Source organism: Chiloscyllium punctatum, chromosome 36 (assembly GCF_047496795.1).
Source record: "Chiloscyllium punctatum isolate Juve2018m chromosome 36, sChiPun1.3, whole genome shotgun sequence".
NCBI classification, from domain to species: domain Eukaryota; kingdom Metazoa; phylum Chordata; class Chondrichthyes; order Orectolobiformes; family Hemiscylliidae; genus Chiloscyllium; species Chiloscyllium punctatum.
Genome location: NC_092774.1, coordinates 40135945 through 40145809, shown reverse-complemented (window position 1 = coordinate 40145809; position 9865 = coordinate 40135945). Strand labels below are relative to the sequence as shown.

General features: G+C 46.0%; 1 non-coding gene across 1 annotated transcript; it reads right to left on the bottom strand.

Annotated features, from left to right (window-relative positions):
* Window positions 1–9251: 9251 nt before the first annotated feature.
* On the bottom strand, window positions 9252–9323 carry trnae-cuc (transfer RNA glutamic acid (anticodon CUC)). The gene has a single exon. It is a non-coding gene; the product is annotated as a tRNA-Glu (tRNA).
* Between the last annotated feature and the right edge of the window lie 542 nt (window positions 9324–9865).

The following is a 9865-nucleotide window of genomic DNA, read 5'->3' as shown; positions in this document are numbered from 1 at the left end:
CTTCAGCTGCTCCAAGTACGGGAAGGCCTTCAATGATACCTCTGCCCTGCTGAGGCAACATTGGGTCCACACCGGGGAGAGCCCATTCTCCTGCCTCAAGTGCGGGAAGGACTTTACCCAGGCATCCCACCTTCGGGTCCACACGGGGGAGAGGCCCTTCCCCTGCCCAGAGTGTGGGAAGGCCTTCAGCAATTCCTCCCAACTGCTGAGGCACAGATGGGGCCATACCGGGGAGAGGCTGTTCACCTGCCCCGAGTGGAAGCGGAGGTTCTCATCATTCTGCACCTTGCAGAAGCACCAGCGCGCACACCAGTGCTCCCAACAATCTGATTCTGCTGGTGAAGCTGCTGTGGGCCACTGCGAGGACTGAACTCCTGCACATTCTGACAGTACTGATAATGGGAGAGTCGGTCTTTTTTTTTGTTTTATGCGGTCGTGCTCCCCCACCCCTGCAACTTTGCTTCCATTGGGCACTGCTGCTCTTTGAGACCAGGAGCTGTTCTCTCTAGATTCTACTGTCCAGTTAAAGAATTGTTGGCTCTTTCTGGGAATGAGTCCCAGCCTGTAAGAAATGGCTGAATACTGGGGTGTCTATTCACATTCAGCAGTGACTTTTAAATTAGATTTACAGTTACGTGTCTGTGAAACAGTCATAGTCCAAAGATTGCACAAAGGCTTGGCAATCCATTGTTGGAAACTGTTTGCTTGAAATGGTAAGTTTAAAAACAAATTCTTTCTTAATTTGCCGCTAAAGTCTCTGTCTCTGAGATGGTGGGGGACTTGATCAAAGGGTTTAAATAATTGCTATTAATGAGATTATCATCTTTAACTTTGTCCGAGAAAATTTGCCATATTTATAATTTGGTTGTTGTTTAAATTATAATGTTGATGTGCAAGATCTGTTCTTCATCAAGTCTGGTTCAGGACAGTTGAGAAATTGAGGGACATTGCATGTTTAAATTTCACTGTGTTGTGAATCTGGTGACAGTGACATTCATTTGTATTGGCTTGCTTACCCTCAGTTGTAGTGTATTCCACTCCAACTATTCACTATGGTAGTGAGTTCCGCAGTCTCACCACACTCTGAGGTTTGTCATGAAATCCTTAGTAGAGAATTGTACGGGGAAATGTTGACGAGGGCAGAATATAGGGTCTTAACTGCAAATGCCAGGAGGACATTCGACAAAGTAAAAACATGACAATGTAGAGACAAATAAAGAACTTTGACAGCAATGAGGAGGTCACACGTCGGAGTTCAAGATAATGGTCTTGACAAAAAGAAAAAGTACTCTGCAGATATTGGATATTGTAATGAAGCAAGTTTCTAGATGCTGTAGTTGGTTGAATACAATAATAAGAGATGAAATAACCAAAACCACTCATGTAATTTGATGTCGGTAACCATAAAGCAAGTGCATATTATTGATTGATATAGGCCAATTGCGTGCAAGTAAGCCATTCAGGCCATCGAGTCAACATTGACTGACCGTCCAACCCAGAACCAGTTCGTTACCCACCAACACATGCTGGTCTCTAAAGAAGTGAATTTCAAAGACTCGAGAACACTTGAGAGAAATAAAAAACTCTCCTATCTTAAATGAGAGACTAGTCTCTGGCTAGAATTGAGTTGACATTACATTTACAATAAGTCCTCTCCAGATGTTATACAGCTCCATTGGATCATCTGTTTCTTCAAAACTCAAACTGATACAAGCCCAGCCTGACATCCCCTTGTCCCCGATTATAAGTTGAGTAAATGAGCGACCCTTGACCTCACTGGCATGACAAAGGATGCCCTCAATCCAAGTTGACCTTAACTGTCCAACCTCTTAACCCCCACGCCACAATGTGGTCAGCCGCACCTCAGCCCTGAACGAGAGCAGAGGAACTGAATAGACAGCAGTGAGGTGGACATTGCATTCTCAGGGAATATTGTACAAGTGTGAAATTTGTTCAGCTCACATTTGGATCACTGCAGGGACTATGTCTCCTGTCATTTACATGTCTTTGATCCCAATAACAGTCTAGTTTTGTTGTACATTGTGTGTGTTTTATCTGTGTGTCACGACATGATTTTCTGTTGCTGTCATTCCCATTAGGATGTGTGAATTCAGTACCAGATACTAGTCTCAGTTCTGAATTTTCCTTGAGGATTGGTATAGTACGGACTAAGTGTCAGTCAGAATGGAAGAAGCTCGACTGTTTATTTAACCCTTTGCTGTCCTTCCCCTGGGACTGTATGAATGGGGAAGTGTAGAGGAAGTTTTACTCTGTATCTAACCCAATGCAGTCTCTGTCTTGGCAGTGTTTGTTGGGGACAGTGTTGAGGTAGCTTCACTTGCAATTGAAGAGTAGAGGAAGCTTTATTCTGATTGTCATCCCATGCTGTCCCTGTCCTGGGAGGTTTAGATGGCATCTATAATTGAAGTGAATGCAGACTTGGCTGTGGGAGTGGAGGGTACTTGTACCTGAGCACGCCCATTTTTGAGATTGCTGTGCTGATCAAGACAATCTCAGACACCTTCATGCACTTTTCCAACCAACCACAGGGTGGTTAAGGATGGGTATAAATGCTGGCATTGCCAGCGATGCCCACACCCCATGCATGAATAAATACTTTCTGTTTAAAAGTTTACATTCACGTTCCAAACCCTCTAATGTATGATTACATACATGGAAAATTCCTGCCTGCTGGAATTTCATTTTAAAACATAGGAATGTGTCAACCATGTAGAAATATAGCAAGAACAACAAATTGAGAATTTAACAGGTAATGAGCAGGACCAGAATGCTGAGTCAGCCTGACCCCTAAGGCTGAGAGAGTTCTCCCAGATGTTGAAGTTACACCAGTGCCTTTTACTCTTGCAGCTTCCCCAAAAGTTTGTCCCTGATGTAAGATCATTCAATGACCCGAAGTACGAACTGTTTTTAATCTCCATAACTGGTGCCAGACTTGCTGAGTAATTCCAGCGCTTCTGCTCTACCCTTTTATGGGATTTGAGCTTCCCTAAGTCAGTGTAATGAAGAACTGCAGATGATGGAGATCTGAAACACAAAAATGCGTCAAATACTGGAGAAACCCAATAGGACTGGCAGCACATGTGGAGAGAGAAGCAGAGATAGCATTTCAAGTGCTGTGACCCTTCTTCACAACTGTTCTGGACTCAAGCCAGGATATTGTCTTTGTTTCTTTCTCTCTCTCTCCACCAGTGTTGCCAGACTGGCTGAGTTTCTCCAGCAATTTCTGTTATGACACTTTCACAAGGTTGATGTTTGTTATCCATCCCTAAGTGCAAGGTGTCTTGCTTGTGCTAATTCAGAGGGCAGTTTAAGAGTCAACCACATTGCTGTGGGTCTGGAGTCACATGTAAGTCAGACCATGCAAGGATGGCAGTTTCCCTCATGAAAGGACATTGGTGAACATGGGTTTTTAGGACAATTGACGTCAGTGCCATCGATACCATACTGAGACTTACTTTGTGTTCCCCATTTATGATTTGAATTATTCACATCTTACCTCTTGCTGTGGTGGGATTTGAACTCATGTTCCCTGGATTACTCATCCTGTGACGTTATGACGACACTGTTGTTCCCCATTCTTTGCTATTTTGTGTTTGCTGTGCATGTCTTTGTCCTCTGATGTTTGGGAAATTGAACCTGTTCAAAAGATTGCCCTAGACTTGTCCCTTTGACCAAGAATTTGGTCACCTGTCTCATCTGTGATCCGGTCTTGTGATTTTTAAAGGAATTCTCACAATGTTCATGTGAAGCACTTTGAGATAGTTAACTGTACCACAGGTATTATTTGAATGCAGCATGTGTCCCTATCTTAATATCTGAAAGTACAGGGTCATATTTTAAATGTAGAAGACAAAAATGAGGATGATTTCTTTTCTTTCTGAGGGTTGTGTGTCTTATTCAAAAGGCAGTGGATTCAAAATCTTTAAGGCAGAGGTAGATAGGTTCTTGATAACCAAGTGGATGAAAGATTGTCGGGGATGTGTTGGAATGTAGAGTTGAGGTTGAATTCAGTTCAGCCATGATCTTATTGAATGTTGCAGCAGGCTCGAAGTGCCCAGTGGCCTACTCCCGCCCATTATATGTTTGGATCAAGCAGTCTGTGTCTCCCCTCTTACAGCTATGAACTGGGTAATTCCTTTCCAATGTTGCCCCTTGTACTCACTTAATTTCACACCGATGGCCCCCTATTGGGAGCAGGCACATTGTAGCAATTGCAGTACTTCTTGTGTTAATTTTGTTGCTTCTTACTCAGTGTTGCTGAGAATCTTCGAAATAAAAACCAAAACACTTCTGTTATTATCGCACGAATAGAAGTGTTGGTTTGGATGTAACATTGTTGAATTAGCCATTCCCATCTCTTCCAGAATTCTGTGTTTAAAGCCTTCAAGTCTGGTTTCTACCCCTGAAACAGTTCTTATCAAGGTCATATTTGACATCCTTTGTAACGGTGATAGGGATAAACATTCCTTCGTCGACCTGCGGACAGCCTTGATCAGGGTTAATGACAGAACTGACCCTCTCCAGCATCACTCTATCCTCTGGGAGGGTCTGCTTTTAGTGTCTTCCGTTCTTATTTGTTTTACCGTAGCTGCTGGTGTTAGCATCTATACTAATGATATCCAACTGTGCCTGAACACCACTTCTCTCCCGACTCCTCTATCATTCATAATTTACCAATAATTTTATCTGAATGCCTGCCCAATTTCCAGCATTGGATAACCATAAACATTCCCTTAGTTAAATATTGTGAAGTGTGAAGCCATTGTTTTAGTCCCCAAGTTCGACCTGAGCCCCCGTCCCCACCCCCCACCCCCACCCCAGTAACTCTGTTGACAGCCTTCATGTCACTTTAAAACTAGGATCGATAGATTCGTGAAGAGTCGGGGGATGAACAGTTACAGGAAAAGGGCAGGAAAGTGAATGTGGAGAATGCCAGATCACCCAGAATCCTACTGAATGGAGAAGAAGGCTCAAGGGGCTGAATGGCATATTCCTGTTCCTATTTCTTATGGTTCCCGAGCCCTTCCCTCTGATACAGGACACTGACTTCAGTATGTGCCATTACTGAGAGTGCTGATGTTCCCTTGTGTAATATCAACAACTTAGCAGCTGCTAAAACCTCTTGCTCCTTTGTTACCTCTGAACACAATCAGCCAATGTGTTCAGGGGAGGCGATGGCCGACTTTATTGTCACCAGACTATTCACCCAGGTAATGTTCTAGGGACTTGTGTTCAAAACCTGCCACGGCAGATGGTGGAATCTGAATTCAATATAAATCCGGAATTAAGAGTCTAATGATGACCTCGTTGTGGTTTGTTGTAAAAACCTATCTGGTTTCCTGCTGTCCGAACCTGGTCTGATCTACATGTGATTGAGATCCACTGTCAGCTGGTTGAATCTTCACTGCCCTTTCAATCAAAACCTCCACTATAACTTCCCTACTTTTATACTCCATTTAAAGGTCAATCTCCCTTTTGCCTTCCCTATTAGTCATTGTGCTCCCAGAAGCAGGATTGTGGATCAGTTTAAAGTAGGTCCTATATCTCTGATTACATCGATACACAATGCAATGAAGAAAGGTTTAGGTACACTAACCTTCATCAGTTCGGGAATTGAGTTTAGATATAGTTATGTTGTCGTTATACAGGACGTTGATGAGGCTGCACCTGGAATATTATGATCAGTTTTGGTCCCCTTGGTGTTCTGACTTCTGACTTCTTCAACTCTGGGTTTGTGTTGAACTTGATGGGATACTTTGTCCAACTCAGCGTGTTTAAACAGTATCGCTCAGAGGGATTCATCAGAAACTTTTCAGGAGGTGAGCTCAACAAGATTGAACTATTCAAAGTGACTTGGACTCGATTTTAAACTTACATCAGGACCAGTAGTCAGAGACACATACAACATGGAAACAGACCCTTTCGTCCAACTTGTCCATGCTGACCTGATATCCTAAACTAATCTAGTCCCATTTGACAGCACCTGACCCAAATCCTGTGGCAGCTCATTTCATATAAGTACCACCCTCTGCATGAAGAAGTTGTCCCTTTAATATATTTCGCCTCTCACCCTAAACCTATGCCCTCTAGTTCTGGACTCCCCCATCCCAGGGAAAATACCTTGTCTATTAACCTGTCCATGCCACTCATGATTTTGTAACCTCTATTAGGTCACTCCTCTGCCTCTGATGGTCCAGTGAAAACAGTCCCAGCCTATTCAGCCTCTCCCTGTAGCTCAAATCCTCCAACCCCCAGCAACATTCCCGTAAATCATTTCTCACAGAGAAGTCAACGTTTCAGTCCTGAAGAAGGGTTAATACCCAAAACGCTGACTACTACACATCCTGGTGCTGCCTGGCTTGCTGCATTCTCCCAACCTCCTGCTTGCCTATTTCGGGTTGCAATATGTAGTGGCTCAGTGTTTACCACTGCAGGCTTACCGTGCTAGGGACCCAGGTTTGATTCCAGCCTTGGGTGGCTGTCTGTGAGGAGTTTTCATATTCTCCCGGTGTCTGCGTGGGTTTTCTCTGGGTGGTCCTGTTTTCTTCCATCGTCCAAAGATGTTCAGGTCATGTGGATTGGCCATGCTTAACTGCCCACAGAGTTAGGTATATTAGTCAGAGAGAAATGGGTCTGGATGGGTTACTCTTCGGAGGGTCGATGTGGACTTGTTGGGACAAATGGCCTGTTTCCACACTGTAGCTAATCTCATCTGCACTACTTTTGTCACTAACGTATTGCTGAGTAGACTCGATGGCCCGAATGGCCTAACTTCTGCTCCGATGGTCTTGCGGTCTTACGTTTCTCTGGATCATTTCATTTGGCAATGTGCAGTCCCTGGCTCAATGAGCAGCAGTTTCCAATGAAAGCAAAGCTCATATGTTGGTTGAACTCCGACAGTGTGGAAACAGGTCCTTCAGCCCAACACATCTGCACAGATTCTCCGAAGAGTAACCCACTCAGATCCATTTTCCTACCCTCCATAAATTGCACACAGAGCCCCAAGGGTGGAAGTATTCCTGGGTTCCTGGTGCCATGAGGCAGCAGTGCTAACCCTGAGCCACCATGGGGTTGTAGTTGTGGGGGGTGGGGCAGGCAATTGCAGTCCAGCAGAAAACAAAAACAGCACACCTACTCTCCCACTGCACCCACTGTCAGAACTGGCAGGAGGTTCAGTACTGGGGGGTGACTAAAGGCAGCGTTACCGGTGGGATCTGATTGCTGGGAGCACTGGTGCTCCCGCTGGTGCTTCCGCAAGTTGCAGGAAAACATGAACCTCTTCCCACACTCGGGCCAGCTGAAGGGCCTCTCCCGGTGTGGACACACTGGTGCTTCAGCAGGGTGGAGGAATTGCTGAAGGACCTCCCGCACTCAGGGCAGCAAAAAGGCCTCCCCTCTCCACCCCCCCATCCCCCCGTGTGGATCAGCTGGTGCTTCAGCAGTGTGGAGGAGCGGGTAAAGCCCTTCTCACACTCGGGCAGGAGAATGGCATCTCCCCGGTGTGGACGGACTGGTGCCTCAGTAAGACAGAGGAATTGATGAAGGCTTTCCTTCACTTAGGCAACTGAACGGCCTCTCCCCCATGTGGACCCACCAATGGGCCAGCAGGTCGGAGGAAAGTGCAAAGCCCTTCCTGCAATCGGGGCAGAAGAACGGCCTCTCCTCAGTGTGGACCCACTGGTGTCTCAGCAGGTGGGAAGAACTGCTGAAGGCCATCTCGCACTTGGGGCTGGAGAACAGCCTTCCCCGGTGTGGACCAACTGGTGCATCAGCAGGGCAGCGGAATCACTGAAGGCCTTCCCACACTCAGGGCAGCAGAAGGGCCTCTTCATCTCTGTGGACCCATTGGTGCTTCAGAACCCTTTCAAATTTCACAATATCCGTCTGATACGAGGGAGACTAGAATTGTACACAATATTCCAAAAGTGGCCTAAAAAGTGTCCTGTACAACCACAACACAACCTTCCAACTCCAATACTCAGTCAGAGGATTGGGAAATCTTTCAAAACCCACAAAAAACAAACAGGAAAGAATGGAGGGTCAAACCGAATTTTTGAGAGTCACCTTGAAAGTATCAATGAGAAATCGGCGGAGGGGGTTTATTGGGGACCCGTTCTCCTTTAATACACTATATACGTATTTCTCTTGTGCTCTTCGTAGTTTCTCTGTGCTGCAGTGTGTAGTGGCTCGTTGAAATAATCTCCTGATGCAGCTTCGTTTGTGGGTGTTGGGATGATTGCTTCTGCAGTTAAGTACTTGGTTTGGGTCTGTTGTTTTTCTGTAGATACCAGTTTGAAGTTCCGCATTGACTGTTCGCTCCACTGTGACATCAAGGAATGGCACTTTGTTATTCTCCTCCCCGTCAAACCAGGAGCCCCCCTTAGACCATAGTCTCACTACTTGGGACACCAATATACAGACTAGTCAAAGGCCTCCACTGAAGGCTAAAACACCTCCACTGAGGACTAAAACCCCAAGTCGAAGATTCACTCCACTCCATTTACTCCATCCAAGAATTCCTGAACACCAAAGACACTGAGATAGAAAAGGATGGATTAATGTTGTCCTTTGACATAACAGCCCTGTTCACATCCATTAACATCAACGTGGCCAAAGAAAACTGAAGACACTACTCGAAGAACCAAAGACACAAACACAGCATCAACTTCATCAGCAAAGATAGCACTGTCAAGCTCGTGGAACTGTGCCTTACCATCCACTTCATATTCAATAACAAGCCCTACAAACAAATCAACGAAATACGCACGAAACCTCCAGCATCAGGATTCCTAGCAGAAGCAATAATGCAGAGACTCGAACAGACAGCCCTTCCAACGATCCAACCCAAACTTTGGGTCCGCTACAGCGATGACACTTTTCTCATCAAAAAATGAAACAAATTAGAGGAAACCTACAACACCATCAACAATCTCCTTACTGGCATAAGATTCACAAAAGAGGAGAACAACAACAAAATGCCATTTCTTGATGTCACAGTGGAGCGAACAGTCAATGGTAAATTCAAAACAGCGTCTACAGGAAAACAATGCACGCGAACCAAGAACTTAACTACAGAAGCAATCACCCCGACACAATCAAACACATCTGAATCAGGACACTATTTCAGCGAGCCACGACACACTGCTGCACCCAGGAACGACGAAGATCAATAAATAACTGTATAGAGCATTTCCGAAGAACGGGGAGCCCCTAAACACCCTGAAAACAGTTTCCCTGACCGGGAATCGAACCCGGGCCGCGGCGGTGAGAGCGCCGAATCCTAACCACTAGACCACCAGGGAGATGCAAGCACAGCCTGACAGCTCTACCGAACATTACTTTCCTGCCCGGAAATCGAATCCGGGCCTTGGTCGGTCGAAGGCTTTCACCTGTGTATCCAACAATGTCATTTCTTGTATCCATTGCTCCTGATGCGGTCTCCTCCACATTGGGGAGACTAGAGACTCCTCGCAGAGTCAGGTCACAGCGCTTGAGGGAACATCTACAGGACACCCGCACCAATCAACCCCATCGCCCTTTGGCCCAACATTTCAAACCCCTTCCCACTCTGCCGAGGACATGCAGGTCCTGGGCCTCCTCCATCGCCGCTCCCTCCCCACCCGATGCCTGGAGGATAAACGCCTCATCTTCCGCTTGGGGTCAATTCAACGCCAGGCCATCAATGTGGCCTTCATCAGTTTCCTCATTTCCCCTCCCTCCACCTGACCTCAATTCTAGCCTTCCAGCTCAGCGCTGTCCTCATGATCTGTCCTACCTGCCAATCTCCCTCCCCACCTATCCGCTCCACCCTCCTCTCTGATATGTCACCTCCATCCCCAACCCC